General features: G+C 42.4%; 1 pseudogene; it reads right to left on the bottom strand.

Annotated features, from left to right (window-relative positions):
• Positions 1-2,491: 2,491 nt before the first annotated feature.
• On the bottom strand, positions 2,492-9,690 carry LOC147462584 (uncharacterized; annotated as a pseudogene).
• Positions 9,691-21,555: the final 11,865 nt, after the last annotated feature.

Below are 21,555 nucleotides of genomic sequence, written 5' to 3'. Positions count from 1 at the left end.
AAGGGTGAGCCCCTCCTTGCATGAGAGCATGACCTAATAGATTATTGAGGGTTTGGAAACATGCATGGGTCAAGATATTCACAAATATGATATACAGATATGATGGAAAAAAACAAGCTAGTCTATAAACAATTCATAAAATCTAGAGTAGTGTTACTTGTATGTTTATATATTTATTTTTATATAAATATAAAAATAAAATATATAAAAATAAAATATATAAAGCTTATAAGAAATCAGTTAAGGAGGCTCTCATTTATTTTTATTGATGTAGGTCTATTTACAAGAAATAAGAAAAAATACATGTAGAAAATAGCGATTTAGTAAAAGGGAATGAGTAGTAAAATGTATTATTGTGATTTTGTCCTAGAGTGGGTTTACATCAAAAATTACAAAGGCTTAGAATAGAGGAAATGCACAATGGTAAGAAATATTATGGCAACGGTGAATCAATGTACATAACATACTTAGAGAAATAACGGATACCTAGGTAAAAATATTTAAGTAAATACCAAAATAATTATAATAAAAACCCCCGATTTAGGCCCTATATATAATGAAGTATTTACACATAAATGGGTCATAGTATATTTTAGTTTTTTTTCCTTGTTGTAGTCTTTTGGTTTATCTAGCCAAGTGACTAGCTAGCTGAGCGCTTCTAAGAAAATATGGGGAAAGTACCCTAACTCACATACACCTATGTACAATGAAAATGTAAGGATAGCCATAGTGTTTGGGTGATTTTGGTGGGGTGAGGTAGCTCACTATGGCAATTATGTTTGGATAGCCAAAAAATCGCTATCAATATATAGCCGATAGTGGCATTTTCTTGTACTTTAGATAGATTGATCATACACACACATTGGCATTGTATATGCACATATATTGATGATCTATATATTCAATCCGCTTCAGCTATTCTTAGTCTACTTGTATATTATGGTCAAGTTTATTCATTAAATATCCAATCCTCTTCAATGAGTTCTAGTATACTTGTATAGTGGCGTTGAGTCTATTTATTCATATTCAGTTTGTTTCAGTTGTTTCTGTTTTATCTCAGAGTATCAAGGGAAAAAAAAGTAGTGTGATCATTCATAATTTTGTTTTTGCACAAATTCACCAATTGTTTTTTATTGTAGTGCATATAGAATGATCCTAAGTGTACACTTTCACTTCAAATCTTGTTGTTAAGCATGATTTACGTGTGTATGTAGCTAGAGAGAGAGAGAGACAGAGAGAGAGAGAGAGAGAGAGATTTTGCACTTCATATATATAGAAAATGGTCGAGAGCTTAAATCTCCTGAGTCTCAATGTCCAAAGAAGAAAAACAAATTGACGTTGGGATGGGGGAAATGGGAATACATAAAGGACACAAACTCGACGCCTTTCTATAGCCCAGCAGGTATCCAGCACCCCAAACCACATAGAAACATGTACACACGCACACAATCTGCCAACCTTCACACCATGGACTCGTCTACGAGCAACTTTGGCTACACACAATCGCCTTTACCGACGCACACATAAATGCACACAAATCTGTAAACCCACTCACACCGCGAGACCTCACAAGCCTCGACCGCACACGAAACCACTCTCAATCTGCAACCACAATCAAGCTCTCTCTCTCTCCCTCTCTGCACACACACACAAAAGACTAGGAGCCACCGCTACCACGGGCACTATGGCAAAGACGAGACGCAGACAAGATTGATGGTGAACTCAGCAACAAACACAAACCAACTCTGTATCACATACACATTATCCAATACAATGATAGCGGCCCTTGGCGGCTACTGCTCAATCCACGACGACTCTTCCAAACGCGATTGACGGCGCTCGTTATGACGGCCACACCATGGCGTGCAATCCTCCTTGTGCTGCACTTTATGCTATTGGCAGCCCGTATCCCTTGATGACCTTCTACACCTGCTCCAAGGCAAGCCCCCGGCTTTAATAATCCTGGCGGCTCGTCAGCCCCTGCTGCTTTGGCCCTTCATACCCCGACTCCTGCAGCAGCCCATGGCGACTTTTTCTCTCACCTCTCTGTCGATCCCCTTCTTCCAGTGTTCCCGCCATCCTTTTGTTGCCCGTGGCGGCTTCTCACAAGCCAACCCCCATGCAGCTTCTCCTCAGCCCCTGGCGGCCACTTCTTTCCTTCCCCTGCACTCGGTTCTTGGCCTGCAACTGCAGCCCGCCCATCTCTCTCTAGCAGTCCATCGTCCTTCTCTACTGCGCTCTCTTCAGAGCCTCCACCCCGGACCCGCTTACACAGCGCTGGCCACACCCTCCGCAGCCTTTTTCCTGTCCTTGGCGACCTCCTTGTGCAACCACACGCCCCTTCTGGCTCATGCCAGGCTCCCTCTTGCAACCGGCTGCATCCTCCTCATGCAACTGGTCCTGACGCTTGGCCTCCTTGCCCTCTCTTCATGCAGCATCCTTCTCTTCTTCTATACTGCCCCCAGACTCCCATGCCAACCCTTTAGTGCTATCAGGTAGCCGCTTCAATCCCCCTAGCTTTCGCTAGTGGTGGCGCTCCTCCTGCCGACTGCTTACGCACCTGCAGAAAAACTTCCAAAAGCAGCCCAGTGTCGGCCTCCCTTTGCCCATGACCATGCCCTTCAGACGATAGCCCTTCTTCACCACCTGATGGGGACACCTCTGTGTAACGGACTGTGAAAGGCTGCATAGCCCCCCTCCATTCCTTACTGCACCTGGCGGCCCTCCCGGCTGCGTTCAAAAAAAGAAACTGAAGCGCTCCCCTGCAGCACACTTCCCACCCCTTCCTTTCACTGGCTCCCCTAGCGGCGTTTAGATCCGTCTATTGCAGCCCATTAGCCCATTACCCCTGTGATGGCCACCACCCATCGGCCTTCTGTCCAGCCACTTGATGGCGAGCAACTCATGCAGCCACAAGTGGCACCTTTCCCCATGCATGGCCCCAGATGGCGCCTTCCTCTCCCCTTTCAGCGCTACTCCACGAGCTCGCCATCCCGCGGCGGGCGTCCCTTCCTGTTCATTCGTGTTCAACTGCTCGTCGACTGCAATCCAGCCCTTTTTTCCTTTTAATAACTCAAAGCTATAACTTAAAAGAAACCCTTGCTTGCCGACCTGTCCCGCGCTCAGAATCAGCCCCGCCTTCCGAGGCTAAGACAATTTATCATTTGCTCCTCGTCGTCCCGGCTTCAAGCTATGCTCAGCACAAAGCCTTATAAATAGAATGATTCTTGCATCGATGACCTTATGGTTGCCAGAATGGAGCCGCCATTCTGTACACACTACAACACCATCAGATAGAGGTATCCATCATTCTCTATTACCTTTGAGCACCTCGACCAATATGGTGGGAAGCCATCCTCGCTCTCCTAGAAGCCGCGTTTGGCATACACATCTAAATAGTCGAGTGTCTTGCAGATACCTCCCTCCGAATCCCATATCATAAGTTTTATGGCAGCTGGATCCAGCATCCCTTGATTCATTTCCAAGCTTGTGATATTAGCCTTTGCTCCTGCCACCTTTGATTGGACGAAACACTGACAGCTATCCACTAGCAAGCACCCATCTTGGTGTACCGGGCCCCTAGCACCATCAAATACTTGCCCAATGTACCTGCCACTTGCCTGCAAACCGCCATGTAAGGATTTCTTGCACCTCCATGGGTAGACACATCTTGGGTGCACGATCATTGCCCAACCCCTCTTTGAGCATTCATGCTCAGATAAGATATCAGTGTATAACAAGAAAACTGATAGATATTATGTCCATAAGAATTAGATAGATAGAGAGATCTTCATCTGCTATAGAGCCCGCCTGGGTCAAATGGAAAGCCATAGGCTCTCACAAACATAGGCTATTCATATTAGCGACGCTCACACAGCGACGCTCAAAAAAAATAATTCCCGGCGTCGCTATGAGCGTCGCAAATTTCTTTGTAAATTTGCGACGCTCATAGCGACGCTGGCTGGGCTAAAAAAATAACCGAGCGCGCCCAAAAACTCAGATCTTAGATCTGAGTTTTTCGGCGCCCTCAAGCAAGGAGCAGGTAACTCTCTCTCCCTCTCTCTCTCTCTCTCTCTCTCTCTCTCTCTCTCTCTCTCTCTTTTTCTTCTCCACACACACACACACACACACACACACACACACACACACACGAGGAGAGGAAGGAGAGCCAGGTATGCTCCTTCTCTCTCCTCATTCTCATGTTCCCTTCCCCTCTTTCTCTCTCCCTCTCTCACACACACATACACACACACACATAGTGTTTTTGAGAGAGAGAGAGAGAGAGAGAGAGAGAGAGAGAGAGAGAGAGAGAGAGAGAGAGTACAAATATAAAAAAAAATGCACACACACATACATAAACAAAGAATGCACACACACATTGAGAGAGGAAAAGAGAGAGAGAGCATGCATAAACAAAAAACGCACGCATTGAGAGAGGAAAAGAGAGAGAGAACATGCATAAATAAAAAACGCACACATTGAGAGAGGAAAAAAGAGAGAAAACATGCATACGATCCAAAAAAACGCACACACATTGAGAGAGAAAGAGAGAGAAAGTAATTTAACGTCGTAGGAAACTAATTAAAATTAAAAGACCTAAAGATCTAGCCGACGAGGAGTTGAACTCAAGACCTATTATTCAAGAGGGAAATGGCATAATCAATCTATCATACTTGGCATGGGTGATAGAAAGGTTATACCATTTATCTCTTTTTATTGGCACACACATCCACACACGCGCACACACATAAGAAGAAGAGAGTTATAACGTCGTAGGAAACTATCTTAAAAGACGTTAAATATTAGGTTAGATGTAGACTTACGTTAAATTAGATTTAGGTTTATTTAAGTTAAATTAGATTAGATTTAGGTTTATTTTTAACTAGATTTACGTTTATTTACGCTAGATTTAGATTTACGTTATATTAGATTAGATTTAGGTCTCCATAGACTGCGATGCCTGCATGAAGCGGGTGAAGAAAGCCCTCAATGGAATATAGGGTATTGTTGCCTTCACTCATGGTGGGCTCCGTCGATCCAAAAGTACTGGTGAAATGTCTTGAGAAGATAGGGAAGAAGGTGGATCTTCAGGGCGGCAAGAGTCACTACATCCCCGACACAATGACCATCTAGACAACCTCTAGTCATTCAACAGCAACTTCAAAGTTAGTAACAAGAGCAAGAACGGTCTAAAGGGCCAATTGCTGTCATCTGATGTGGATGGAGATGAGGCAGCGTCACCGCCGGAAGTTAACTCTCACATCTTTAGTGATGAGAATGCCAACTCTTGCCGAGTTATGTGAAAAATTATGTGTTAAATCAGTTTTAAGGTTCTTATAATCACTGTTAGTTTAGTTCTTTGTTTTTAATATAACATAATTTACGTTAGATTTAGATTTATGTTATATTAGATTAGACTTAGGTTTATTTAGGTTTACCCACACACACACACACACACACACACACACACACACACACACACACACACACACACACACAAGAAGAAGAGAGTTTTAACGTCGTAGAAAACTATCCCAAAAGACGTTAAAGATTAGGTTAGATGTAGACTTACGTTAAATTAGATTTAGGTTTATTTTTAGTTAGATTTACGTTTATTTAGATTTACGCTTATAATTTACGTTAGATTGAGTCCACGCAAGAATTACTTACGGTTTAGGGTTTAGAGTTAGACGAACAGTGAAAAGATCTACTGTGAAAAGATGTTAAGATGCTGTGAAGTGCTATAGCTAGAGAAGAGGCAAAGGGGTTTTGTCCACTACATGCAGTATCATGTAGACGTGGGTGTGTAGATTTTTTGTACCCACAAATATAGGTATTGACCAATAAAGACGAGATTATAACCTGGTGGTTCTGATCTCCGTGCACCTCTAGACCGAGGTGTGCGGGGATTGGACATGACTAGAGAATGTGAGGTAAAGAGAGAGAGAGAGAGAGAGAGAGAGAGAGAGAGAGAGAGAGAGAGAGAGAGAGAGAGAGAGAGAGATAAGACGAAGAATGCCAATAGAATATCAAATTTGTTGTCCAGGTTATAAGATTTTTATCCTCATTATGAGTAGTGACAAGGATGTGGGACCGTCCAACCCAAACACCTATCTCTCAATGAGAGTCTTATGTCCTTGTAATCAATGCAAGCATGCTGTGCGACGGACAAGACGTGTTTCTTTGCAGCACGTTCGCGAATTTGGGGAGTTCGATCCATCTATTATAGATCGAGTTGTTGCCAATTATAACTTGTCGGACTCTGAAGCTGGCCAACAAGCAGCAATCTTGCAACCCAATAGACGCGTTCGTAGGCGCTTTGGTCAAGTAGCATATGTGAGGCCACAAGATGTAGCCTCTGACAGCTCGGGGGATGATCATGCAGAGCACATTCCCAACGAGGCAATGTTTGAGCCCGAGATTGATGAAATGATCGAGACGATCATGGATTCAGAAAGGCTTATCTATGATGATATGAAAAGTGAAGCCGATACGCCATTGTATAATGGAGCACGTATGTCTAGATTGAAAGCACTCCTGGTTCTTCTCAACATGCAGGCAAAATTTGGATGGAGTGACACTAGCGTCACAGCGCTTTTCAGGTGATCTATTACAATTAGTTTACTTTAATAAAACTCTAAATGTATAATGATCTGATAGATTTTTACACGACTATATCGTATTTTTATGTTGTGTAGATTGCTGAAAGAGCACATACTACCAGCTGACAATGTGATGCCAGATTCCCGAGATGAAGCAAGAAAGATTTTGCGAAACTTGGGGATGGATTACAATTCTATCCACGCTTGTCCTAATGACTGCATTCTTTTCAGAGGGGAATACATAGACATGGAGAAGTGTCCGAAATGTGATTCCGAAAGATATCGAGTAGATCTCCACGGGACAAAAATTCCACAAAAAGTTTTGCGACATTTTCCTCTGCTTCCTCGCATCAAGCATTTCTTCGAATGTAAGTCCATGGCCGCCCTAGCATCATGGCAGGAGGAGAATAAATCTTCGGATGGTGTGCTACGAATTCCTGCAGATTGCGTAGCCTGGAAACATATAGATGGAACATGGTCGGATTTTGCCAGGGAAGCTTGAAATTTGCGCTTAGGCCTGGCTATGGATGGCGTAAATCCATTTGGTCAAAGATCAACATCTTACAGTGTATGGCCCGTTGTCATCGTCAACTACAACATTCCCCCGTGGTTGACTACGAAGAAGGGGCACCTATGGCTAAGCTTGATTGTGCTAGAGCGATATAAAGTGGGAAATATGGATGTGTATCTTCGTCCACTATTGGAAGAGCTACAACAATTGTGGATTGGCATAGAGGTGGTGGATATGAGCCGACACACAGGATGACGGAATGCTTTGATCAGAGGCATTCTAATGTGGACCATGCATGACTATCCCGGGCTAACAGAATGCTCAGGTGATCTATTGACACTCCTCACTCAGACACTGTAAATCTTGTTTTTTCCCATAGTTGATCTATTATCATGTGTATACATGCAGGGCTTCAAACAAGCGGATACAGAGCATGTGTCACATGTGGACCTAGAATGAATGCACGTAGGGCACCCTCACTGAAGAAGCAAATCTACGAAGGTCATCAAGCGTATCTTCCAGAGAATCATGTGTTACGCGACGGCGAATCCGACAGATACGCCGCTTGGACGCGATGAGACGTCTGACTAGACGACGTTAGTTTAGCCGTAGCTAGATAGCATTAGTTTAGGGTTTCTCATAGCTTATGTATCATGAGACGGATTTTATATGTCTTTTTGAACCATGTATATTATTACATTTATCACCACAGTTCCTTTTGCCAATCAATTCTTTATGCCTATGATGTTGTACAATTGTCATTATTACATTTGCCAATCAATTCATTTTGCCTATGATGTGTACAATTGTCAGTTTTGCAAACAATGCGTCTTGTGGGTGACTATTTTGGGTCTATTATCTATTCTTGTACTTTTTTTAAAAAGTGAATCAAGTACAATATGGTTGATGGGTGGTAGGGCATTCAATGCCCTGCCACCAAAAAAAAATTCTCTCGGGCGTCGCTATAACCGTCGCTATTTATGGCTCTGTAGCGTCGCTATGAGCGTCGCTATAGTCTTCTGTGTAAACGTCGCTAAAACCGTCGCTATGAGCGTCGCTATATAGCGACGCTCTTAGCGACGCCGGGGGTTATAAAAACCCAGTGTATTTCCGTCGCTAGCAGCGTCACAAGAGCACACAACCTCTTGTAGTGCACCTGTATCTAACACATGGCATTGGTCATCACCATCAGTTTATAACACAAATACGTACCACCCCTCCTTTGCATTTGTAACCCTGTAAGTCATCCATGTATAAAGCGCTTGGCAGCATAGCCCTTCAAAAAATTGCAAGCATGAGCCAACTCCATGCCCAACACAAGCCTGCACATCTTGGAAAGCTTTTTCATCACATGTCTCCCCGCCAACGGCTAGAGAGATCTTCACAACATCATTGTCTTTGAAAAACACAACCTTCGGCATCCGATCATCCAAAGCAAACATTGGCATATCTTCACCTGTGGACCATTCAAGCGGTACTGGAGCAGGCAAACAGCCTCACATGTCGTGTATCCTTGCCATAGCTTTAGCAACCAAAACTTGCGACTTGTCATCTACCTCGACCATCGGCTCATCAAATCCCCAACCATCTTCATCAAGACATTCCTCTTCAGTCAGCATGGTCTGATCATCACAACGCACAAGAGAGGGTTGCCCAACCCCCTGGTCTTTGCAAACTGGATCTTCACCTGCAACCTGTTGTTCTTTGACCACATTATCGACATACACAACATCATAGGTCTCATACCTTGAGAAAGCAGACTCCGTTTCCCACGTGCTGTCCGTATCCAAGGCACTGCTATAGCTCGAACACAGCTCGGCTTTCTCCACAAAACTCACCGACTTTGGTACTTCAACTATCTTCTCCACCGCTTGCGTTTCGAAAGTCACTTGGTCCAGGTCAGGCTGTACTTGGTAGACTCCTCTCTGCAGCTGATGAGGCCTCATAGGCCCACATGGTACCGTCTCTACTCTGTCATCACACCTATCTGCTGCTACCACATGTGCATCAACAAAAGGTCGGATTACCTGAATCTCTTCCCTAGCAATTGGCCTTGGCACCAATGGACTCGCGAGAACCTGCTTTGCTTGCTGCTTCTTTAAAAGCTTCTTCGTCTGCTTTGCGCATAGGCTACTGCCTCCTCGTATGTGGACGGCCCATCCAACTCGACTTTATCCCGCACTTTGACATGCAAGCAGTCCATAAAGTTGGTCAACTTCAAAAAATATGCATTCTCTACAGCACTTACCTTAACCAACTTGCTCCATATGGCCTTGAACTCCCACACGAATGCTCGGAAATCATCGTCAAGGCTTTGCTTTAAGCTGTCCATCATCTGCTTCACTTCACTCCACTACGGGTTGACCACATATCCGCTTCCAATGTACCCCAATCTAGCTTTTCTTCAGCCTGCAAGCTCTCATACCATACCTTTGCTTTTCCACGAACCAAGAGCAGGAAAGCTTGAACCACTCCCTCTTCTCTTGACAAGCCACTTTCCAGAAGAAATAGGCCGTAGTCTTGCAGCCAAACCTCAACATCTTCAACACCTGTAAAAGTAGGGAAACCCGACCACATCTTTCTTAGCAGCACTTGTTCTTTGAACTTGGAAACACCGCAACACCGTCTTCGACTTCACCAAGGAGCAATCAGTAGCTCCTCAGTGGGGGCACCACTGATGGGATGGGGGAAATGGGAATACACACAGGACACAAACTCCACGCCTTTCTATAGCCCAGCAGGTATCCAGCACTCCAAACCACACAGAAACATGTACACACGCACACAATCCGCCAACCTTCACACCATGGACTCGCCTACGAGAAACTTTGGCTACACACAATCGCCTTTACCGACGCACACATCAATGCACACAAATCTGTAAACCAACTCACACCGGGAGACCTCACAAGCCTCGACTGCACACAAAACCACTCTCAATCTGCAACCACAATCAAGCTCTCTCTCTCCCTCTCTGCACACACACGCAAAAGACCCGGAGCCACCGCTACCACATGTACTATGGCAAAGACGAGACGCAGACGAGATTGATGGCGAACTCAGCAACAAACACAAACCAACTCTGTATCACATACACATTATCCAATACGATGATAGCGGCCCTTGGTGGCTACTGCTCAATCCACGACGACTCTTCCAAACGCGATTGACGGCGTTTGTTATGACGGCCACACCATGGCGTGCAATCCTCCTTGTGCTCCACTTTATGCTATTGGCAGCCCGTATCCCTTGATGACCTTCTACACCTGCTCCAAGGCAAGCCCCTGGCTTTAATAATCCTGGCGGCTCGTCAGCCCCTGCTGTTTTGGCCCTTTATACCCGAACTCGTGCAGCAGCCCATGGCGACTTTTTCTCTCACCTCTCTGTGGATCCCCTTCTTCCAGTGTTCCCGCCCTCCATTTTTTGCCCGTGGTGGCTTCTCACAAGCCAACCCCCATGCACCTTCTCCTCAGCCCCTGGCGGCCACTTTTTCCTTCCCCTGCAGTCGGTTCTTGGCCTGCAACTGCAGCCCGCCCATCTCTCTCTAGCAGTCCATCGTCCTTCTGTAATGCGCTCTCCTCAGAGCCTCCACCCCTGACCCGCTTACACAGTGCTGGCCACCGCCTCTGCAGCGTTTTTCCTGTCCTTGGCGACCTCCTTGTGCAACCATACGCCCCTTCTGGCTCATGCCAGGCTCCCTCTTGCAACCGGCTGCATCCTCCTCATGCAACTGGCCCCGACTCTTGGCCTCCTTTCCCTCTCTTCATGCAGCATCCTTCTCTTCTTCAATACTGCCCCCAGACTCCCATGCCAACCCTTTAGTGCTATCAAGTAGCCACTTAAATCCCCCTAGCTTTCCCTAGGGGCTGGAGATAGATTTCGAGCGCTCCTTCAGCGTGGCAGGAGGGCGATCGTTGCCACCTTAGCATGCTTGCCAGCGTGGCTGGCCTGCTCGCCAAAAGCTGTTGTGAATGCAATGTTGTACTGCAGCACGGGCTTAATCACAGATGTTGCAGGCGCTGCTTCGTACGAAAGGCCCGCGAGTTGTCAAGCTCAGCCTTCAGGACACCAATGCTCGAAAACAACTTGTTTCGAATAACGTGGCAAACCACCTATCAGAAATTTCAAAGGTAAATTGACTAAATTTGAAGGTTTTCACATCAATTTACAATAAGTCTATCTAGATTTTGTAGGTGTTATCACCTTCAAAAAATAAAAATAGAGGTAAATTTCAAAATATTTGTAGGTGGGATTACACTAAACCTAGGTTTTTTTCCGATCCTTCAAATTCACTGCCAATAAGTACGGCCACAAGAAGACTCATTCTCTATCAATACAAGATGGTAAATCTAGAATTTGAGTTGATTATGTAGGCTTTGGATATGAATTGCTTCATCATCTTTAGACATAATTACCTTTTTTGTGAGGTAATTGGTGACAAATTACATGCTAAGCACTCAAAGACGGATCTCAATTGTCAAAAGGAATAAAGATTAGAATGTCTTGAACAATCCAACCAAAACAGATAAAAAGGTATTTTGGGAATTTCCACAAATTAGAGTATTTTGGTAATTTTTCTTAAATTAAAAAAAAAACAAACGAGATTGGGAATTTGAAAATTGGGACGTGTGTGGACGGTAGAGTCCCAATGTTCATATATCCCAGTTTATTGTTTATTTAAACTGTTAAATATGTGAAATACGGGCTAGATTTCAAGCTCAGCTTGAAGCAATCCAATTTTTTTTTTACAGGTTTTAGTGTTAATACCAACAAATGCTTCAAATTTTGACCTAAAGATGGGAAGTGATTTATTTCCAAACACCTTGGCACCTACCTAATCTTCGCCGCCTGGAGTTGCTTGTGGCCTTCAAATTCCCTGCCAACAAATACGGCCATACTAATGTTCCTCTTTTTCCTATTTAAAGTGAGAGAAAATTGACTTCCTGTATATCGGTACTTAGAAAAAACCTAGGAAAATGTGCTTCTAACATGGTCCACCGAAACTCTAGACAACTATAGTACCTCGAACATGGTCCTTCAAAGCTCCACACCTTGCAAGAGCATCGAAAGAAGCAATTGAATATGACATCTTTTGTGAGTGTCGGAAAAGCCGTCTGATGTGGTATACTGCAAGGATGTTGATAAGATGGAAAATTTGGAAAAAAGGCTCTTAAGAGCTACTAGAAGTTGTGATAGATGTGCTCACTTTGTATCCAAAGCGATAAGAAATATCACTGAATTGTTACTTAATTTCCAAAGAATAGGGAACTAATTCTTCAGTTAGATTCTTGGCAATCTTCAGTGTCTAGGGGTCTTGGGCCTTGGCTACTATACAGTAGGAAATCTTGTTCCACCTGCTTGGTTTTGCACAGCTATGACGCTAATTGTTCTTGACCAATTCTTTAGTTAGATTCTTGGAAATCTTCAGTGTCTAGGGGTCTTGGCTACTATACATTAGGAAATCTTGTTCCACTTGCTTGGTTTTGCTCCATATTCACCAATGAACTCACAAATAGAGCCTGCTGTGTTCAAAAACGATAAACGATTTCGTTTGAAGAGCCCTCAATACTATCTTAAATCCTAGTTCTATCATCTTTCATTGAGGAGAGCCAATATTCCGATGAAGAGTTGCAACAAATTTTCTTTTTAGAGATGTTTGCGAGGTCAATATATATATATATATATATTTTAAGGGGGGGGGGGGGTGGTTGTAGAAGGTAATATAATTTCTCGAGAACATAATTGGATCTCCTCAGTAGAGGGTCAGGAGGCACCGTGCTTGGCCTCCCGTCCCATTGGGAGGTTAATGAAACAAAAACCCTCAAAGGGAAGCACATGTGTGCTTTCTTTGTCACCAAACCTGTCAGATGTTTTCTTGTTTCAATATATGCATGGGGCTCAGTCGGAGATAGAACAGAATTGTGGAAAGAGCTATTGTGTATCCAAAACTTTGCCATCTTCTTTGGAGAATTTAACATGGTCACACGATGAAAGAGGTGGAAAAGGAAAACTTGAACCTATTAAAAGGGTTCCTTAACCTCTTGGATATGGGAGAATCAGGAGCCTTCACTTGGAAAAACTACTCTAAAGGCGATCTTGCGAGAAAAAGTGAGGCTTGGCAGATGCTACATCTCGGTAGAGATGGCTAGCCTCTTCACTTGGCTCAAAGCTAAACCCCAATTCAATAATTGTATGTCTGACCACTACCCTGTCATTATCACCATTGAGATGTACAATTGCTTTTGAGGAATCTTACTCAACTTAGATCAAGCAAGGATATATAACGTCCAAGCTAAAGTGCTAGTGGACTGCAAAGTTGGTTAGGAAGCCTCATTGGATAGATATAGGAATGCTATACACTCAGGGATATTTGAATCACTTCAATGGATGAGAGAAGAAGTTCAGGGAAGACGTTGCTATTTAAAATCTAGCACATAACTGATATTCTTGATATGGGTTATTAAATCTAGGACACTCTATCGTTGTGACACTTTTAATTTCTGTGTGGCCCCGAGTTATGCTTACCTTTTGGGTGCTCGTAAACTTTTTGGTTCCCCCTCTATTACCCATTGTATATCCCCTCTCCCTTCCTAGGTTTACGGATGTAAAGGTTGTCTCTTTCTAATATAAGTGTGCTCATTCCGATAAAAAGAAAAAGTTCTAAGGATAAATGGCTAACCTACATGTGGCTCAATTAATGCTCACAGCTTTTTGGCGACGAGGAGCAGAGGGGGGCGACGTGTGTACTGTGAGACATTGAGAGTGCAAGACTGGTTGACTGTTGCACTGTGTAGCCTTTTTACGATGTGCCAGGGTGGGCTGGTTGCCATGCTGGCAGGGCACTACCTCCGCCAAGCTGGAGGTAGTGCTCGAAATTTACATGTGGTTCAATTAACGCTCACAGCTTTTTGGCGACGAGGAGCGGAGGGGAGTCGGGCGACGTGTGTACTGTGAGACATTGAGAGTGCAAGACTGGTTGACTGTTGCACTGTGCAGCCTTTTTGCGACGTGCCATGGTGGGCTGGTTGCCATGCTGGCAGGGCACTACCTCCGCCAAGCTGGAGGTAGTGCTCAAAATTTACATGTGGCTCAATTAACACTCACAGCTTTTTGGCGACGAGGAGCAGAGGGGAGTCGGGCGACGTGTGTACTGTGAGACATTGAGAGTGCAAGACTGGTTGACTGTTGCACTGTGCAACCTTTTTGCGACGTGCCACGATTCCATGCCAAGGTAGAAGGTTCCTTGTTTCCATGGTGGTCTTTTGGGTGGGCACATTCTTGTAAACTCCCTAGGGAGTACATGTTTTTGACTTGTGATTTTGTGGGAGCTCTTTTGATACAGTTTGTGGTGCTAATATTTGTCTTAGTGCTATTGGGAGACATTGCTATAGAGGTACCCCTTGTTATTGTTTTTTCAATAGCGTGAAAAATCATTTCTTTTATTTTTAAAAGAAACCCAAAAATTGGGGATTTCAAATCTATTCACAATCTTGTACGTCAACTATTAGTCTTTAGAAAGTATAATTTTGAATACTATATTACTTGAATTCGATGGTACACTTTAAATTGAAAACCCTCTTATTTATGGGATTGAGAAATCAATGTATCATAACACTAGTTTGGTACCAAAATAGGAACTTAAGTGTCCTTTTTTTACAAATTAAATTAAATGCTACTTGCTTAAATAGGTTGATTAGAGAGTATTTTAAAAATGTAACCTTTTATTTAAGAATCTACCATGATCAAGAATTATACTCATCAAGTTGACCCTCGTAAGACTATGTTTGATGCTTTCAAGAAATCGAATTTATAAGGTCAAGAAAAATTTATGTGACTTTTCCATAGTTGTGCTATAGATAATTGAAAATTTCTTGTGCAAATACTTTCACTTTAGAGTATATAAAATAATGAAATGTTTTACGTGTTTGATATGGCAATTTCAAGCATATTGTTGTATACAAAGGAAAATAGGGTGAAAGCATAGAATGGTTTCTAAATACTTGGTGTCCATGGACACCAAGTATGATGCTATGGATGGCACCATAGCTGGGCTTTTAAGTCAATAATTTTTAAAAGAATATAGGTAAGATAACTGACTTCACGACTCCACTACTCGGATTGAAAGACATGGAGCGGTTAGCACACGTGGACCTCTCCCTCTCTCTCCCTTTCTCTCTCTCTCTCTCAGATGGCCTCCAATGCCCATGTCCATCTCTCTCTCTCTCTCCTACTCTCCTGTTCAGAATGTGGATGATGGAGACTCCCTTCCTCTTGCTTTGGTTCCAGCTCATACCTCCTCACAAGCAGCAATGGAGCTTCTTGAACTCAACAATGCAGCACAACTGGATTTCAGTTCACTATTACAATCAGGAAGTTTTGTACGACTTCATTCATTTCAAACTACTGTAGACTGTTCCAGGATGGTGGACGATGGATTTTATGATGAGGCACATAGAATAGACACCATTCATAGCAGGTGCACTCCAAGAGAAAGGCTTGTCTAAATGAGGATGAAATTATTGCAGTGAGGAAGTATGAAGCACAGGCTAAACGTGAGTACAGAAAGCGATGTCGTGCAAGAAAGCAAGTACAACCAAGCGTCAACATTGGAGCGGAAGATTTTCATAGGGAGGACGTAGATGTACACACAAACGAAGACAAGAAGCAACATACTATTCAGAATATTGTTCAGCACATTGTGAGACAGTTGCATAGTTACGGGAGAGAAGATCAAAATGCAATTCTTCAAGGTGTTTTCAATGATGATAGAATCTTGCCATTCTGTGAAGATTTGTATCTTCCTGCAAATGGCCTTATTTCTGCACTCAAGGTCTCCTTACAGGAATTAAAGATTCCAAAATCAGCCGACGCGATGTTTTTAAAACGAAGCACATTCAACATGCTGGTGAATGGATTACTGCATGATAATGGGATCCAAGGTAGAGGTGTTACTCTACATAAAGTGGCAAAGCTATTAAATATTCATCCAAGGAATTTATATTCATCTTTGGGTAGACTTGACAGTGATCCTATGTCAAGTACGCTGAGGTTCGACTTATGTAAAAGGAAGTCTGGAAATGCTGGGTCCTTATTCGAGGAATTGAAGCAGACAATTATTACATTTTGGATAGAGCACAGTAGGGTGTCTCCAAATAAGAAAGATATTTGTCGGAAACGATTGGGCAGAAAACATTATCAAGAGCATCCCATACACTTACTTGATGAATCTCAGGTAAACATGTCTCATTCTTACAATGAATAACTCTCAAGTGAAACATCTCACTCTTATGAATAGCTACCCATTGCGTGTTATGGAGTTGTGTACATCCTACTATATGTGATATGTAGCCAAGTAATGTGTCAAGATAGTCCATTGTCTCTACCTACGCTATTATGTGTGCTATATTGCACAAGTATAGCCCAATGTCCCTATCTATGCTATAAGTGTGCCATGTAAAAGGACTCTATTGTAGTAAGATAGCAACATGTGTGCTATACAGTAAAAGTGTGTGTAAGAATAGCACAATGTTCTTGTCTATGATATGATGTGTGGTATGTGAAAGAGCTATATTACATATTGAGAGCACTATGTGTGCCATATAGCGTTAGTGTGTGTAATAAGAGGCCAATGTTCCTATCTATGCTATTATGTCATAGTATTTCTTACAGTATGAGTGCTATATAGCATAGCTATGTGTAATAATAGCCCGATGGTCCTGTCTATGCTATTATGTGTGCCATGTAGCAGGACTCTATCAGAGTATGACAACATCATGTCTGCTATATAGCAATAGCACAATATACCTATCTATGGTATTATGTGTGCTATCAGATTTTATAATATTATGAGAGCACTATGTGTGCTACATAGCAGATGTTAGTGTAATAGTAGCACGGTATCCATGTCTATGCTATTATGTGTGCTATGCAAAGTGTGATATGTGTAATAATAGCACAATATCCCTGTCTATGCTCTTTTGTGTGTTATGTAGAAGAATTGTGTTATAATATGAGAGCACTATGTGTGCTATATAGCAGACGTGTGTGATGTGTGTGTAATAATAGCTAAAAATCCCTATCGATGCTATTATGTGTTATATAACAAAATTGAGCATGTAATGAAAGATGAGTTATCTATCTATGCTATTATCTATGCTATGTAGCATAGCTATGTGTATTTATACCAATGCATCTGTAGCTATGCTATTATGTGTGATATATAGCAAAATGTAATTCTAATGCATTTTTTGCTCAAGCAGACAGAGTATTTCTTGAAGTTTAAAGATAGCCACCCACATGTGACAATTGGGAAAAGGTCCTTTGAGAAGCTGAAGCCTTGGTTCGTGCGAAAGTTGAAAGATCGAAATACTTGCTGTTGTGTTTATCATATCAAACTGATGTATCTCAAACATGCATTTAATGTTATGCGCTCATCTGCTTTTGGTTTTCATGGGAGGTCATGTACATGTAAATGCAATGTTTGCAAATCAGATGGGGTGAATGTAGAATGTCTTGCCGTTGAGCACTCGTTTTCAGGGATCACGAAGTTGTGGGAATCATGCGTATGTACAAAGGCTGAGGGGGATATGTTCCATAAACACACCTGCTTGATGGGCCAATGCAAAAACTGTGGTGTGGAAAAGCTCAGCCTTTGTCCACGAGAACTTCAGAGATGACAAAGACAGTTCCACTGCAAGTCTTCGAGGACATTAAAGTTCAAACTAAGCATGATCTAAGTAAGAGAAAGATGTTGTCACTCAAACAGGTGGCTTTAAGTGAGCTGACAGGGAGGATAAAAGATGACATCAGAATCTTCATCGAGCACAATTTCACTTACAGATGGCAGGCACATCAATACAGAGAATGTTTGAAGGTGTTTCCTTCAGATACCATTATATATGTAGTAGAATTTTCTAAAATTACTCGTTCAAAGAGCAAAATGAAGTACAATCCATGCATTGGCATACAGATCAATGCACCATCCTTGTTCACATAACGTACATGCGTGACAACGAAGATGACAATATTATCAAGCATATGCATTTCTACATCTCTGATGATAGGCTCCTTGATGCTTCCTTATGCTCTCAGCAAGTGCAAGTATGCTTCGCAATTGCAAAAACATGCAAAAATCACTCAATTTAAGCCTTTTCTGAAATTTTATGTTTTCTGACTCCGCCTTTTGGCTTTTGGTCAACAAAAATAGGGAAAAACACTCAAGTCAATATGTTACTAGGGTGAAACCTACCCTCTGAACACACTGGTGCAGTCAGAATTTTCAAATTTGGTCTCCAGAACCCCCTTGAGACATCCTACGCGTAGGATGTCTATGTTTACAGAATTGCAGGTTTTCTTCACAAAACCCTTGCAAATGCTCTTTTATATTCACAGCATCAGTCAGTCATACAAAAATATCCACAAAAGATTGTTCAATGCATTTTTACCCTCAAAAGCACACTTTTCCGTGATTTCAAATGCAATCAAGCACTTTAGCAAATAATTCAGTGTTGAATAGCTCTAGATCGGAATCGGATCACTTACCTAAAGCTACTCCTACAAATCATATGGGGTTTTGCATCTATGAGTAGAAAAACGCTTCACTGCCACACATAGACTAGTAAACCCTTTTATCACCTCACAAATCACTCGACCACCAACAACTACTCTAATCCACAGATCCTAACTAAACCTATCTAGTCGCAGACCCTCGGCAAGACACATGCTTCCTGGCTATCCACTTGACCGCGGAATATCCTCTTTCGGATCCACTTAACAAAAAAGCTTTCTTTAGCCGAAACTAAATCAAGCAACCATCACACGAGTGTTAGTAGGAAACCTACTTAGGTCCTTGTGTCCCTGGCAACGGCGCCAATGTTGGACGGAAGCGACTCACACACCCATGAAGTGCATGCAAACACTACCTAGATCAACATAATGTCAATCGAGGACACAGATGACACGATAGGCACACGGAGGAAATCTCTTTAGCTTGTCAGCTGAGACCATCCTACACATACAACACTCTGGAAGGCCAACTAAACCACAATCAAGAACCTCACTGCTCTCAACCACACCACCTAGCCACATACACACATACGGAAGGTAACTCACCTAATCATGCCAGATTTGTACAAAACCTAAGTAACACCATCACCTCACTAGGATACACCTGTCCCTAAGCTTGTACACTCAAAACCCTCACTCTAAACCCGTCTGCGGAAAACGCATAGGATGACAGAGCAAAATTTTGAAAGTGCCCGAAACTGAAATTTATGAGTACCTATGCGTAGCTTATGTCGCCACGATTCTATAGACTACTAGCACGCAGAAAACAGACATCGTTTGATACACTTACGGCCACAAATAGCTCGTAGATGCGTCGACGTGTGCGCTTCGTCTCGCGTGGAATGCTTGGCGTTGTCGTGTAGCTCTCCTTGAGCCTACAACAATGGTGCAGTTGGATCTCCAATGTGTTGAGCGAGCCGGACGTAGCAAGAGGATGAAGCTCACGCTCACTCTCTTTCTCTCTCACACACAGTAGACGGAAGCGCTTAAGTTTTTGATTATGAAAAGTCTTTTTTACAAAATGACCTAGGTACCTTATATACTAGGGCTACCTTAGGTTTAACCAAAAGTGGGGTTGAAAGGGTCAAATGGCTTTGTATTTACAATCTGGAAGTGCCATTGTACCCTGGCTTCTGAAACTAGAATAACTACTCATTACAAATGACGTTTATAGCCATAATCCGCAGCATTTCATAACTCGCAAAAGATAAGACTTTGGTACGAAACTTGAGTTATGTTGTGTTTTTGACCCAGCGGTCAACACCGCCGTCGTCCCTTTCTCTTCCCCCAATAACACTTTGACCTACAATTGTTTTGAATTCAGCTTGAACCATATGGCACTCAAGAATGCAGCAGGGAATTGATATGTCGGCTGACCTAGACAACCTGCAATAATTTTCAAATTGGGTAACCCTGCAGTAAGAGTCTGAGGAATATGCACCAAAGTTCTTGGAGGATTTTTTCTTTAATTTGATCAGGGGAAATCAAAATTATAATTGCTAACAAGTTGCAGGTGTTTGCAGGTTCTTGCAAGTTTCTATGCAATTTTTGTTCATTTCTATGCATTTTTTGTGCAGTTTCTGTGCATTTTTTGTGCAATCAATTGCAGTTTAGTTCAGGCAATTGCAGTTTGCTGTTGTAGGCAGTTTTTGTTTCTTGAAAGTATGCAGGTTATGTAGTACACAGTTTTATGCAGTTTTCTCAAGGTCCTGCTGTCTTTGGCCATGGTATTGAAGAGGATCGAACTTGGGCAAAGGAGAGACTTTGGGGTCGTTTGTAAGTTCTTGACTGTTGAACTTCCTATTTAGATTCTTGCTCGTTTTTGTTCTGGTCCCAAAAAAGGCACAACCTAGAAACAAAATGTGTTTAGAGTTCTGTTTGTTTTCAAGTTTCTGTTAATTTTCATATCCCTGACTGCATGCAGATAGCAATTTGGAATCTACACTTGTTGTTTGCAGTCTGCAATTTTAGGTAATGTGCATTCTGCAGTTTGTATTTTGCATTTTGCAGTTCAACTGTTTACATATTGTAGATTATATCATTTTAGTTTGCAGATAAAGTTTCAGTCTTTCAGTTTATAGAATGCAGTTTCAGGTATTTCAGTTTGCAATGCAGTTTAAGCAGTTTCAGGGTTTAAAGAGGTACAAATGCTCTCTATTCTTTTGATGTGAGATTAATGTCAAAGAAGAAGAAGAAAAAGTGTGCAATATGTCAAAAGTATGAGCATCACACAAAGGAATGCCCTTACATGGGCAAGCCCTATCAAAATGAAGATGTATGTGTCAAATACTGTGTGCATAAACTGTGCAAGAAGTTGTATCGGATTGTCACATCTTTTCAAGATGCATCAGATCATGAGGAACTATGTGATGTACAAGAGGATTTGGATGATTTTTCTAATCTTCTTGACAAGGCAAAAGAATGCATGAAGGTCGTAAAGGAAAAAGAATAAAGTGGTGCTCTAGTATGCGTAGGATACATATGTTACAAGAAGCAGTTGAAGGCTTGGCAGAGAAGTATGAAGAGCAGTTTCAGGAGGAAGACAAAAGTGATGATGAGTGGGGAGTTACAACACCAATGCTCCTCTTGATTTGGAAAAATTAGGTACAATCATGTTTAGCTTCTCCAAATGCACTTGCTGTAAGTCCCAAATCAATGAAAGAAGTTCAAGCACAAAGCCAACCTGAAGAAGTCAAGAAGGTGATGTTGGAAAGGGGAGAAGAAAAGGAGCATCATTAGAGCCAAAGAAGCCAAAAGAAGCACTTAGTATCCCAAAACCACACTCCAAATAGACTCAAGGGTTTGCAGAATGCTGAAGAACTTGAATCAACAATAGAGAGGTATTTGCAATCAAGTGAATAAATTGAAGACAAAAGT

The sequence above is a fragment of the Adiantum capillus-veneris genome, chromosome 2 (genome assembly GCF_014529385.1).
Source record: "Adiantum capillus-veneris isolate H3 chromosome 2, ASM1452938v2, whole genome shotgun sequence".
Lineage (NCBI taxonomy): Eukaryota > Viridiplantae > Streptophyta > Polypodiopsida > Polypodiales > Pteridaceae > Adiantum > Adiantum capillus-veneris.
This window is presented reverse-complemented; position numbering and strand designations above follow the sequence as displayed.